This window comes from Dipodomys merriami, unplaced genomic scaffold, assembly GCF_024711535.1.
Source record: "Dipodomys merriami isolate MVZ:Mamm:240054 unplaced genomic scaffold, mDipMer1.0.p SCAF_6, whole genome shotgun sequence".
Lineage (NCBI taxonomy): Eukaryota > Metazoa > Chordata > Mammalia > Rodentia > Heteromyidae > Dipodomys > Dipodomys merriami.
Window position 1 is genome coordinate 3,388,566 of NW_027206179.1, and position 15,393 is coordinate 3,403,958.

A 15,393-nucleotide genomic window follows, 5' to 3' on the forward strand; every position below is an offset into this window, starting at 1 on the left:
TGTATGTTCCTTCCTCATGGTATAACCCCTGTTTTCACTGTATTTGATTACAGTGCCCTTCATCTTGTATATACACTTCTCTAATTTGGAGAGTAGAAGGGAAAAAACAAAATGCTTAAATATGTATAAAGGTTGACCCATTTTAACATGGAGATGTACAAGACACTATGTTGAAAATGAACTTTACAACTTCGGTGGGGGTGGAGTGGTGCGAGTAGTTGTGGAGGTGAGAGGGAAGGGATGGTAGGGAAAAAACAAAGCAGGAGCAACAATGCTCAATAGGAAATGTACTCATTACCTTGCTCATGTAACTAACTCCTCTGCACAATATTTTTACAATAAAAACATATAAAAAATTAAAAGAAAAAAATATAACCAGCCTGGGCAGGAAAGTACATGAGAATCTTTTTTTTTTTTTTTTTTTTTTTTTTTTTTTTTTTTTTTGTCGGTCGTGGGGCTTGAACTCTGGGCCTGGGCACTGTCCCTCAGCTCTTCAGCTCAAGGCGAGCGCTCTACCACTTGAGCTACAGCGCCACTTCCGGTTTTCTGGTGGTTTATTGGAGATAGGAGTCTCACGGTCTTTCCTGCCCGGTCTGGCTTTGAACCGCGATCCTCAGATCTCAGCCTCCTGAGTAGCTAGGATTACAGGCGTGAGCCACCAGCGCCCGGCGTACATGAGAATCTTATCTTCCATTAACTACCAGAAAACTGGAAGTGTCATTGTGGCTCAAAGTGCTAGAGTGCTAGCCTTGAGTGACAAAGCTGAGGGACAGCATCCAAGCCCTGAGTTCAAGCCCCATGACCAACAAAAAATCAACAATAGTTCTCCCAGGAATTTAAATGTGCATCAATCTTAAGACATAAACATACATTCATTTCTCATGTGAGTATATCGACCACAGTCAAATAGAAATCAAAATGTATGTCTATAATTTACAGTGCTACCTGCAAGTGCCAATGTGAGTGCAGAGATGGAAGATGAATGCACACTCTCAAATGAGAAACATCAAGATGCTTTTTAAAAATGATAAATATTTGGATTTTCACATGGGGTTAACATTCAATTGGATAGAGAAGCATTAAAAAATGGCAGCTGATAAACATGCAAAGCATTGTTCCAAAAAGCCATTTAAATTCAGACTGTTTTCTACTTGAATTCCAAAAAAAGCACATCATTATTTCTTTAGATGTACCCAGGAGCATTTGTAGGGAAGCAGAGAACCCTGAAATCTGACAGAGGCATCCCTCTGTGGGTTCCTCATCACTCATTATAACAAACCCTTTAGAGTCAGATGTTTCCAAACTTCAACCATGTGGAAATGACTTTCCTCAAGAGCTCATTAAATATGAAAGTCTGAGTCTGACCCCAGGAGTTTCAGACTCAATAGATCTGGGGAAAAAGCCAAGGAGTCCCCTGTTTAAGCCCCCAGATGAGGCTGGTCATGCTAATCTGTATACAATACTTAGGGAACCTGGGTCCTTGATTGGGTCCTACTACTTCAAATTAATTTTTATTTAGTTCCAAATAAATTCTTGCAGTTAGAAGACATCATTTCAGAGAGCATCATGGAACCCTGTCTGATCCATCTCATTCTCCCAAAGTGAATTTTCCCATAAAAGAAAAAAAAACTCAGGGAATTATTCCACACAGAAAATCTCTAACAACTAAGAGATCCAGTGTTTTACCTCAGGGATAATGGGAACTTATATAAACTTTTCAAGACACTGAGAAATTAATTCTCACTGGTCCTCATTCAATTAATTATTCTTTTCTTGAGGTATAGAGGAGACAAAAAATATCTTGCTAGCCACTCTCTCTAAAGACACATACATTTATTTTCTTTAATTATTTTTTGTTATCTGCTATGTTTGACCATTTGTAGCTAAGATGATCAGTGCCCTAGAGATTTTTAAGTTACTGTCTCATTCTTAAAAAAAGCTTTCCTATATGTGCTTGTCAAACAATACATTCTCCCATGAAAAGATTTTAATTTCAGGCTGGGTGCCAGTGGCACACACCTGTAATTATAGCTACTCAGGAGGCTGAGATCTGAGGATCACAGTTCAAAGCTAGCCTGGGTAAGAAAATCCATGAGACTCTTATTGCCAATTAGCCACCAGAAATTTAAAATGCTGCAAGTGAAGCTGTGACTCCAATGGTAGAGCAGTAGCCTTGAGCAGAAATGCTCATGGACAGTGCCTAATCCTTGAGTTCAAGCCCCAGGACTGGCACAACAAAAATTCAATGTCAATGTAGATGCTTCTGCCTGCATGACATATTTTAATGCCACAGGGCTCCCAACAACCTTGACTTTTAGGATCCCATTTGTACCCAAAATGAAATGCATGAGAAATAATCCATCACCATATCAAGAAGAGCAGCTACAGTTCTTTGTGGATCTGCTACTGAACCATCAACTATATTGAAGAACAGAAGTATCTTTAGTGACTTTGGCAGTGCAAATATTACTGCAGCTCTTTTTTTTTAAATTTAATTTAATTTTATTTGTGAACATACTGTACAGAGGAGTTACAATTATTACTGCAGCTCTTGAAGGATACTAGTGTCTTGGAAGTAGGAAGACCAAATGTGAGTGAATTTGAGGAGAGGGATCAGTGTAGAAATTAGAATATCAAGTAAAAGCAAAATTCCCCCAAATGTGAAGCAATACCCCAAAGAAACGGGGTCATGCATTGGTTTCACTTTATGCACACTAGGGGAATTCAGTGATGTGTTTTGTGTGTGTGTGTGTGTGTGTGTGTGTGTGTGTGTGTGTGTGTGTGTGTGTGTGTGTGTGTTTGTGTGTGTGTGTGTGTGTGTGTGTGTGTGTGTGTGTGTGTGTGCATGTTCTGTTTCTCCAACCTGAACTCAGGGTCTAGGTTCTGTCCCTGTGAGCTTTTTGTGTTCAAGGCTGTGTTCTACTGTTTGACCCTCAGCTCTACGTCTAGCTGTTTGTTGGTTCATTGGAGAAAAGAATCTCATGGACTGTCTTGTCCAGGATGCCTTTCAAACCAATATCCTCAGATCTCACCCCTCTGAGTAGTTAGGATTAGAGGCATGAGCCACTGGTGCCTGACACCACATACTCTTATAAAATAAATTACATCTGCATCTTGTATATACATTTCTCTAATTTGGGGAGGGGAAGGGAAATAACAAATTGCTGAAATAAGGATACAGGTTGACCCATTGTACCAATGAGATGTACAAAACACTATGTTGAAAACGAACTTTACAGCTTTGTGGGCTGGTGAGGGGGAGTTGAGGAAGTGATAAGGGGAAGGATGGTAGGGAAAAAGCAAAGGAGGGGGTAACAATGCTGGATAGGAAATGATCTTATTACCTTACTCATGTAACTGTAGCCCCTCTGTACAGTATCATTACAATAAAAATATATATTTCGAGTCCTGGAAATTTCTTAAGTGGTTTAAATTTTGTTTCCCTTGTTTGCAGTGGATTCCTGGACATCAAAGATTCATTGCACTTAGGAAACTTCTTTTTAAATTCTGTGTAATTTTCAAGGCTGTACAATGTGTGCTGATGCAAGTCTTTTTCAGTACAAGAGAATAAATGTTTATAAATACTAAAAAAATAAAAATAAAATAAAGTATAGCCTTCATTCCCTTCCTAAGGAAAAAATAAAGTCATTCTACTGAAATGATATTCATAAGCCTTCAAATATACCTGATCATATAGAATACATTCATACAATTCCCTTTAATGGAGGGTATTTATAAACACTCTGTAAGAACTAGACTGTATTATCTGAACACTACACTGAACAGTTAACTCTGAAAGCTCTGTGTTTAGTCTTTTGAGGAACCTCCATACTGCACTCCAGAGGAGTTGAGAAAGAACAAAAATGAGGCCACTCTAAAGCTACCATGTTTTTCCAACATTGTTTACCATAGCAAAGATGTGAAATCAGCCCAGAGGCCCCTAAGAGCATGAATTGATCAAGAAAATGTGGCATATATATATATATATATATATGTAGATATATAAACACATATACATATATATACATATTTACATATACACATATACACATACACACACACACAATGGAATTCTACTCATCTATTAGAAATAGAAATAGAAAGACTTGTGGAAAACTTAAATTAAACAAGTGAAGCCAGACCTATAATACTAACCAGTCATGTCACCAAATGCAGGTGATGGTTACTGAATTTTCCCACTAAAAGTAGGGACTCTTCACTTAGGGTCCTTGACTTTGATCACAGAATAAGAATTTCTGGACAAGTCCCAATGGTAAGAAAATAGAGCTTTCCTAAGTAAACATGCCAGTGAGCATTCAGACAAACAGAAAGACAGAGACACACTTTAACAGAGTGTGACTGTTCTAAAGGAAAGACACACAGCTCTTTGGCTGCCAGGTATATTTATATGATAAAGGTATTTTGTCTTTAATGACTCCTGCTGTTACACTTTCTGAATTTCTCGGGTATTCTTTCCAAATAACAGTGCATCCTGTCATAAAAAAGATGCTCATCACTAACATAAGGAAGGAGTCATGTTGTCTGAATGTAGGTAGGAGGTTGCTTAAGTTTTCGGGGAGCATTTCCTCAGGAAGATATATTTCCTGCCAGACAAATGTTAATTCCTGAGGAGAGATATGCACCTCACAGGAAAGAGTGTATCCTGATGTCTCTCTTTGAAGCAAAGTATAGTGCTTCTATATTCCTCTGTACCATGTTTCCTCAATTTGTACTCCTCATTTTCCCCTAAAATGACTTTCTTCGCTTAATCTTAAGGGAAGTGGATGGACTACCTTTAAGCTTGAGGTTGTTTCTTTTTAAATTTCTGGCAGCCATTTCCCATGCCTCATTTTCCCTAGGTTATCTTTCTTTATGGTCCCTTGAAATGACTTTGTTCCCTTCATCTTAAGAGAAATAGATGGATAACTCTCTCCTGTATTAGCTTTAAGCTTGAGTTTTTAATTACTGGCAGTTATTTACCCTGCTTCAGTTTTCCAAGGTTATCCTGCTTCAGTTTCCCCTCAAATAACGTTGGTCCCTTAATCTTAAGGGACATTGATTGGTGAAGGTTTGTCCCTGTCACTGCATTAAGCTGAGCAGGGACATTGACCCTTTCTATCCAGGCATCTGAAGTCTTGTCCTATCTTATCAAGGTGTGACATGGGAAGTTCTGTTGTTGGATTGCCAGGATGGGACATCATTCGGAGCATTCTTTAGCTACAAACTGGAAAGGAAGTCAAACAAGAAATTCTGGAGCATAACAATCCTCAGAAACTATATAAGGTACAGCAGATCAATATACCCTTACCTATTAATGCCATAAAGATAAATAACAAATTTCCTCATCAAGTGGTTCCAGAGAACCATGAAGCAAGAGCAGAGTCAGACTTCGTATCAATTTGAGTGTGTAGATCCAGAAGGGCTGGGGAAATATTTGAGTTGTCTGGAATATGCAGGCAGCATTTAACCTTTACAGTTCTGCAGGTTCCTCTTTGGGCTGCAGGAATGATAGCTAAAGTCTTCCTGTTCTGCAGGAGAGTTTTTCCCATCCCATTGACTATAAGTATGATAGTACTATTTCCAGAAAAGAGAAGTCTTTGAGCTCAAGTGCCCAAGAGTGGAAATTAGCCATAAATAACCTGACTTGTATAAAATTGGGCCCACTGTCAAAATGAGTTACTTTCCAATTTAGCTGAGGAAATAATAATTAGAAAAGGTGACTTCTTCTACATCCTAAGCTTAATGAAGGAGCGCTAACAATTGTTATGAGGCCAAGGAATACTATTTATAATTGAGTTAACAGAAATTTAAAACTGGAAACTAGATCACACCATTCAGGCAATGTGGTTAACTCCTTTTATTAATCTTGAAAAGGAATCTCAAGACTTTTAGAGGTTTACAGGTATAGAAGTTCCATGAGACCTTGTGCCTACATGATCTGAAATCTGAGATTGGAGTTTAAGAGATAGTTTTTATTCTAGAAATGTGTATTGTAGAAATGTGTATCCAAGGGGTAACACCAGACACTTCCATAGCTGTGGGAATACAGAGAAAAACTGAACAGGGTCACTTCCATTTAGGTAAGAGGTGATCTGTAGAAATTTGAGCCTAGAAGGGATTCAAGCCATTTGAGGAGTATCTTTCGTTTTTAAAAAAAAACTTATTTTATTGTAAAGCTGCTATACAGAGGGGTTACAGTTACATCAGTAAGATAATGAGCAGATTTCTTGTGAAGCATTGTTACCCTCCTTTGTTTTTCTCTTATTCTTGCCAACTCTTACTCTTGCTGACTTTCACCTTTTGTCCCAGACCATCTGGAAAATTCCAGAAGTTCACAATGTCATACTCTGCCTCCAATTTCCTTTCCTCATCCAAAACTACTTGTTCTCTTACAGTATTGGTAAATTGGATCTTAAAAACGGATGCAACTAAAAGACACACATTACCATAGCTTGAAGTACTTCCCAGAGTGACCACAGTAACCCATTATACCGGACAGGTGCTGATTGGATTTTATTTTCCCCCTCCCAATTCACAAACAGCACAGGAATCCAATCAGGTGGAGCAAATGCAGGCCTGTAGAGGACTGAAATGTTACCAAGTTTCTAAAACCTTGTTACCCAGGATAGGATGCAGAGACCCAAATTTAAAAGATTAAAACTTCAGCCACATCCACCTAACTAAGTATAATAATACAGACCTCCACTGCCTATCTCTAGCAAACCACAACCACTTATTTTATGAATGTGATCAGAGAGTCAGTCTGAAAAATAGTAAACAAAAACTAAGTAGAATCATAGAATATTTTTGACAACTATGAAAGATTACCTGAAGCATGACTTAGTTTATTGTATGTATGTGTGCCTATCCTGGGACTTGAACACAGTGCCTGGCACTCAACTTGAGAGTTATTTTTTCCATCTCGAGGCTAGCAAGCTTCTACTAGAGCCACAGCTCCACTTCTGCCTTTTTTTAAAATTATAATTGGAGATAAGGGTCTCTCGAAGGTCTGTGCCTGGGTTGGCTTTGAACTGATATCCCAGCCTCCTAAGTAGTCTGGAGTGATCCCCAAGTGTGAGACTTTTGTGCCAAGAAAATCTTAAGGTTTTCAAACATTAGTCAACCTTGACCTGCTATATTAATCAGTTATAATGAGAATTTAGATTTTGTACTATTGAAAAGTAAAGGCTTATACCACACAAAGTGAGGATGGGAACAGAAGACAAAGCACTTCCTTCTTAAAGAAGCAGTGTTATTCAAGAATGTTGTTAAACAACTGTATGGTCACTTCATGGAAAGCATGATGGGCCAAGTGCAACTTGTACTTTCCAAAAAGGACCCAGACTACTTAATTCCATCTGCTATGAAAGGTTCTAGAAAGACACTGTGCCTGGAACACTCAACAGATAAGTCTGTACCTGTGAAGAGAGAAATGCCTTTGCTTGCACATTGTGTGCTGGTGGCTCTTCTGTATGATGAAGAAGCATCTTTTGGAGGGCGTGGACCATGGCATACATGGCATTGTAGATGTTGTAACTCCCTTCTGACACGGCAGTGTCGAAAATGTGCCCCAGCAACCAATCCAGTGTGATAGTATACAAACAGTGCCCCAATAATGTACAGTCAGACTTAATCAGCAAACACTGAACAGTCTGAATCCATCAGCTAGAATGGGAAATATCTTCTGAGTTCTTAGAATACTCAGCTGACAGGAACAAACAGGTGAACCCAGAAATATTCCCATGGTGGTGAGAGAAGGTGAGGGGTGCATGGAAGGAGTCTAGGAGGAAAAATCATTTACTGAGGGTTACGTCATTATAGGGTGAGTTCATAACCCAGATTTTCCCTGTAATTAAACAGTCCCCTAATTTAAGAATAAAGCTTAGTAGAAATTCAGTGTCCCAATAAATGATCATCACATTGAGTGATGATTCCATAATCTGGCAATGTGTCAATGCACCATTTGTGAAACTTGGTAGGGCATTGTTTGTGCTTGTTTTTGCAAAGGCAAAACAGACTCCATTCTTGCCCATCTTGTCTCTCAGTTCTGAGAGGAACCACACACCATAGTCATCTTCAGTGATGAACAGTCCCACCCAGGACCAGCTGAAATGAAGTATCAAGGAGACCATGGCCAGGGATAGAGCTGTCCCTGGTCACTCAGGAGGGGATCAAAAGACTCAAAGGTGAACTAAAAAGGGAAAAGGTAACAGGAAGAGAATGGTCAAAGTCAGAGTTTAAGTCTTGATATGAACTAAAAAACAGCTAGCCATTGTGTGATCGAAGGTTTACTTATCCTATATGTAATTTGTAAAGTCATCTTGCACTTTCCAAGATCTTGGAAGAAATATATGGATCAGGCTCAGATCCTGGGGTCATCCTTTTCTCTCTTATAAGCTCTCTTTTTATCTCTTCCATCAAACCTAATATGGATGCACCAGCCAATTTTGGGAGTCTTTTCCTTTGAGGTCATTCAATATGAGAGGTTCATAATATCACTTTTTCCTTTCCTCTTCTTCAGCCTGTTGAAGACAGGGACAAAGGCAACATGCCTTTCCATCTCCCCACTCCTCCTAGAATTTTGTGGAGGTCTAGCACTGTCCCAATTGGGACAGATGTGCTTGAGGTTCCTGTGAGTACTGCTACAGCTTTGCTGTCTCTCCTGCAGGCGTAATTAGGGCTGTTTTTTCCCCAGACAGTAAGGTAAGTGGATTCTCAAACAGATTATCCTGCACAGAGGTCACAGAAATTTGGGCAAGTAAATGAGTATTACAAATGTAATTAAGTGGAAATCTCAAGGCTTTGTTGGATTGAATGCTTGTCTCTACACAAATGAATTGTTTAGACTCTATCTGCAAAGAAGTTGGAATTAGACTTGGGGTCTTCGGAAGTTAATTAGACTTAGGAGAGCTCCTGAAACAGGATTTGATCAGCATACACTAGAATGCTATTTTTTTCTGAGATTGCAGAAAGTGAGCAATCTGGCTTTCTTCTCTTTCATGTGTGGATATGTGAAAAGTAGTGATATCTAGGACACAGAAGCTTGTCCAGTTCACACACCAAGTCACTGAGTATCTTGAGGGAGGCATGCAGATGAAACAATTCTTAAAAAATTCAATTCAAGTTGTTCCACCAATGGGTCATGGAAGATATTAGAAAGGAAATTCAAACGTTCATGATATTCAACAAAAATGAATACACAAATTACCCGCTCCTCTAGGACACAGCAAATGCAGTACTCAAAGGAAAGTTTATAGCTCTGAGTTCCTACATCAACAAATCAGAGATATGAAACCAAAAATCTAACAAAGCACCTGAAGCTTATTGAAAAAAGCAGAAAGCTAAATAAACCCCAATCCAATAGATGGAAACAAATAATTAAAATTAAATCAGAATTAAATGAATTAGAATCCAAAAATACCATAGAAAGAATCACCAAAAGAAAGAGTTGGTTCTTTGAAAAAATTAACAAAATTGACAGACTTTAGCAAATCTTACGAGGAAAAGAATAGCACACACTCAAATAAATAAACTCAGAGATGAGAATGGAAACATCACTACAGAAACAATCAAGATTCAGAACATTATATGAGAGTACTTCTCAGAACTTTATGTTAATAAGTTTAAGAATCTGGAAGAGATGGAAAGTTTTCTAGCAAATATACACATGCTGAAACTAAACCAATATGATTTAAACCAATTTAACAGACTGATATCAAGCATCAAAATAGAAATAGCAATGAGAGACCTCCCATACAAGAGAAGCCCAGGACAGGATAGATGTGCAGCTGAATTCTGCAAAGCCTTCAAAGCAGAACTCATATCAATACTCCTTCGATTCTTCAATGATATTGAAAGTGAAGGTTCAAAGTTTGCTTCAAACTGTTTCTATGAAGCCATCATAACCTCATCCAAAACCAGACAGAGATTCATCAAAGAAAGGAAATTATAGACCCATTTCTTTGATGAACATCAATGCAAAATTTCTCAACAAAATTTTGGCCAATCAACTTCAACAATTCAACCAAAAAAACATACACCACGATCAAACAGGATTCATTTCAAGGATGCAAAGCTGGTTCAATTACACAAATCAATTAATATAATTCATCACTTCAACAAGAGCAAGGATAAGAAACCACATGATTACCTAAATAGATGCAAAAAAAGCATATGACAAGATCCAATACCCCTTTTGATGAAAGTCTGGTAAAACTAGGAATCCAAGGAACATTCCTCATTATCATAATGGCTGTGTATGACAAACCTGCAGCCAGCATTATACTTAATGGCAAAAAGCTAAAGCCATTTCCTCTAAACTCAGGAATAAGACAAGGGGGTCCACTTTCTCTACTTCTCTTCAATTTATTATTAGAATGCCTAGTTACAGCAATCAAAGAAGATGCAAACATAAAGGGAATCCAAACAGAGAAAGATGAAAGAAAACTCTTCTTTGCAGATGACATGATCTTGTATGTAAAGAATCTCATGGATTCCAATTCCTCGAGGTGATTCAAAAACTCTGTAGCAGGGTATAAAATTAACCGTCAAAATACAATGGCTTTTCTGTATGCCAACAATGAAAAGAGCCCAGCTGAAATCATGAAAGCAACTCCTTTTGTAATAGCCCCACAAAAAATAGAATACCTAGAAGTTAACTAAAGACGTGAAGGACCTCTACAATGAAAACTTTAAAAACCTGAAAAAGGAAATTAAAGCAGAATTTAGGAAGTAGAGAAACCTTCCATGCTCCTAGATTGGGAGGATTAACATTGTGAAAATGACAATACTGACAAAGGCTATCTCCAAATTCAGTGCAATACCTGTCAGTATTCCGACCTCATTCTTCAATGAAATAGAAGAAGGAATCAAAAAATTCATATGGAACAATAAAAGACCCAGAATAGCAAAAACAATCCTTAACAGAAAAAATACTGCTGGAGGAAAATAAATACCAAATTTCAAACTCTACTACAAAGCCATAGTAATCAAAGCAGCTTGGTACTGGAAAAAAAAAAAAAACAGTCCTGAGGACCAATGGATAAAACTGGAGACCCAGAAATGAACCCATAGACCTATAGCCACCTAATCTTAGATAAGGAAGCTAAAAAATAGAATAGAAGACAGCCTCTTCAGTAGGTGGTACTGGCAAAATTGGTTGAAGACCTGTAGCAACTAAATTTAGATCCTTATATATCAACCTGCACCAGCAGGAACTCCAGAAGGATCAAAGTGCTCAAAGTCAAAGCAGACTCCCTGAAGACATTACAGGAAAGAATAAGAGAAACATTAGGGCTCCTTGGCACAGACCGAAATTTTCTTAATAATGACCCAGAAACACAACAAATCACAGAGAGGTTGGACAAATAGGATTGCATGAAGCTGCAGAGCTTCTGCATGCAAAGGACATAGCTCGCAAGATCAATAGAAAACCCACAGATTGGGAGACGATCTTCATTAGCCATACAATGGACAAGGTTCTCATATCTAAAATATACTTACAACAAAAAATTAAATCCCCCAACAACAAATGCTCAAAGAAACAGATGCCCAATAAATAAGTGGGCTAAAGACTTAAAGAGAAAATTCTGTGAAGAGGAAATAAGAATGGCCAATAGACAAATGAAGAAATGCTCGACTTCTGTAGTCATAAAAGAAATGCAAATCATAACAACATTGAGATTCCATCTCACCCCAGTTAGAATGTCTATAATCAAGAAATCTAATAACAACAGATGCTGGGGGGGGCGTGGCCCAAAGGGAACCCTACTGCATTGTTAGTGGGAGTGTAAACTCGTTTAATCACTTTGGAAAGCAGTTTGGAGGTTCCTCAAAAGTCTCCACATAGACCTCCCCTATGACCTAGCAATCCCACTTTTGGGATTTTACCCAATCACAAACAAGACTATACCAAAGCTACCAGCAAAACCAGGTTTATCGCAGCATTGTTTACTATAGCTAAGATATGGAACCAACCCAGCTGCCCCCCCAGTAGATCTAGAGAATGTGGGATAAATACACACACACACACACACACACACACACACACACACACACACACACACACACACACACACACACACACACACAATGGAATTCTATGCCTCCATCAGAAAGAATGACATTGCCCCATTGGTTAGGAAATGGAAAGACTTGGAAAAAATTTTATTAAATGAAGTAAACCAGGCCCAAAGAAACACAGGTCCCATGTTTTCCCATATTTCTAATGAGTATTGTATGCCTAGGACCACCAAAAATTGTCAAAGGCTATGATTATATAAGATGATATTAAATGTAATAAACTCCAAGATAGGGACAAAAGTGTTTTTTCTTGCTTGCCAGTGCTTTTAATGTATTTACATTGTACTATGTAATTTTTTGTTTCTTTTGTATATTCTTCCCCCAGAGTAAAACTCCTGTTTTCACTATATTTGATTCCGTGTCTTACATCTTGTATATACATTTTTCTAATTTCACGAGGGGACGGGAAATAACAAAAATGCTTAAGTAGGATACAGGTTGACCCATTGTAACAAAGAGATGTACAAGATACTATGTTGAACACAAATTTACAACTTGGATGGTGGAAGGAGGAGTTGAACAGGTGGGGAGGGAAGGGATGTTCGGGGGAAACAACAAAGGAGGAGGTAACAATGCTTAATAGGGAATGTAATCATTACCTTACTTATGTAACTGTAACCGCTCTGTACAGTATTTTTATAATAATTAACAGGACTCCAAAGCATTAATAAAAGAAGAGAAGAAAAAAGAACACCTACAGTATTTGGAGAGGATTCTTTATTTGTTTTTTTTTTTGGGGGGGGGGGTGGGGGTCTGGTCATGGGGCCTGGACTCTGGGCCTGGGCGCTGTCCCTCAGCTCTTTAGCTCAAGGCTAGCGCTCTACCACTTGAGCCACAGCGCCACTTACGGCTTTTTTTTTCCTGCTTATGTGATGCTGAGGAATTGAACCCAGGGCCTCATGCATGCAAGGCAAGCGCTCTACCACTGAGCCACCTTCCCAGCCCGGAGAGGATTCTTTAAGCTAATCTGGGAAAACATAGTGTGTCCTTTCTTCCACTGCTTTATTATCTGCTTAGTTTTTAATATCCAGTAGTATTCCATAACCATTTATATAGGTCTCATTTCCACACCACAAATGTGTTTCTATTTTAAACATATTGAATAAAAAGTTGAGTAACATGCATTAACTTTTCACATTTTTGTGAAAATCTCAATATTATACACATCAATTTTTTTTTTCAGTTACATGCCAGTGGCTCGCTTAGAAGGCTGTGATCTGAGGATCAGAATTCAAAACCAGCATGGGCAGAAAACTCCATCAGAACCCATCTTTAGCAAAAATGTGCAGGCATTTCTCAAATGGTAAAATGCCAGCAGTGAATAAGAAAGGCAAGAGTAAGAGAGCATGAAGCCCTGAGATTTAAGCCCCTCCCCACACTTTTCTTTTAAAAACTTTTATGTATGTATATGTTTTTATTGTAAAAATACTGTGCAGAGGGGTTACATTTACATGAACAGGGTAATGAGTACAATTCCTTTTGAGCATTGTTACTTCCTCCTTTGTTTTTCCCTACAGTCCCTTCTCCCCCCCCCCCCACCCCGCACACATGGTACAGTTCGTTTTCAACATAGTGTCCTGTACATCTCATCGTCACAATGGATCAACCTGCACCCCCATTTAAACATTCTGCTATATATCTTCCCTTTTCACATCACAAAATGTATATGCAAGATGCAGAACACTGGAATCAAATACAGTGAAAACAGGGGTTATCCCGTGGGGGGAAGAACATACAAAAAAAAAAAAAAACAAAAGAATCACATAGTACATTATAAGTACTTTAAAAACAATAGCAAGCAAGAAAACAAAACTTGTGTCTCTGTCTAAACATTTCATTTAACGTCATCTCATTCACTTAATATAATTTTTTCCTTGTCTTTCCATTTCCTAACAAATGGAGCAATGTCATTCTTTCTGATGGAGGCATAGAATTCCATTATATATATATATATATATATATATATATATATATATATATATATACACACACACACACACACACATACGTACATATATGTATATGTATATATATATATATATATATATATATATATATATATATATATATATATCACATTTTCTTCAACCATTCATCTAATGAGAGCATCTGGGTTGGTTCTATATCTTACCTATGGTGAATAATGCTGTGATAAACATGGTTGTGCTGGTAGCTTTGACATGACCTTGTTTGTGATCATTCGGATAAATGCCCAAAAGTGGGATTGCTGCGTTATAGGGAAGGGCTATGTGGAGTCTTTTGAGGAACCTCCGTACTGCTTTCCAATATGGTTGAACAAGTTTACACTCCCATCAACAATTCAGTAGGGTTAGATCCTTATATATCACCCTGGACCAGAATCAACTCCAAATGGATCAAAGACCTGAAAATAAACGCAGATACTCAGAAAACATTACAGGAAGGAATGGGAGAAACTTTAGAGCTCCTTAGCACATGCCGAAATTTTGTTAATAGAGATCCAGAAACACAACAAATCAAAGAAAGATTGGACAAGTAGGATTGCATGAAACTGCACAGCTTCTGTATGGCAAAGGATATAGCTAGCAAGATCAAAGAAAGCCACATAGACTCGGAGAAGATTTAAACTAGCTATACAATGGACAAGGGCCTCATATGTAAAATATACTTAGAACTCAAAAAATTAAATTCCCCAACAAGAAATCCTCTAAGAAACAACTGCTCTATAAATCAGTGAACTAATGACTTAAAGAGAGACTTCTCTGAAGAGGAAATAACAATGGCCAATAGACACATGAGGAAATGTTCAACTTCTCTAGCCATAAAAGAAATGCAAATCAAAACAACATTGAGATTCATCCTACCTCAGTTAGAATGGCTATAATCAAGAAATCTAGTAACAACAAATGATGGAGGTGATATGGCCAAAAGGAAACACACACATTTTTCTAAAGCATAGAACTCCATTATGTATATATACCACATTTTCTTCATGCAGTCATCTACTGAGGGCCATCTGGGTTTGTTCCACATTTTAGCTATGGTAAATACTGTTGTTAAAAAAAAACATGATTGTACTGGTAGCTTTAGTACAGCCTTGTTTGTGGTCATTTGGGTAAGTGCCTAGGAGTGGAATGTATGGGCAGTGTTTTATACAAACAATATTTTGATGGTCCTAGATGTTGAACTCAGAACGCTGTGCTTGCTAGGCAGGGACAACATTTTTATATCTCTCAGAGTAGCCCAGCAGTGACCAAGCTCTCCTTGGCAGAACCGTGCCCTCTTTCGGGGAGGTCTTTGCTGTGCCCCAATAATTGTCACTGAGCCTTTTCT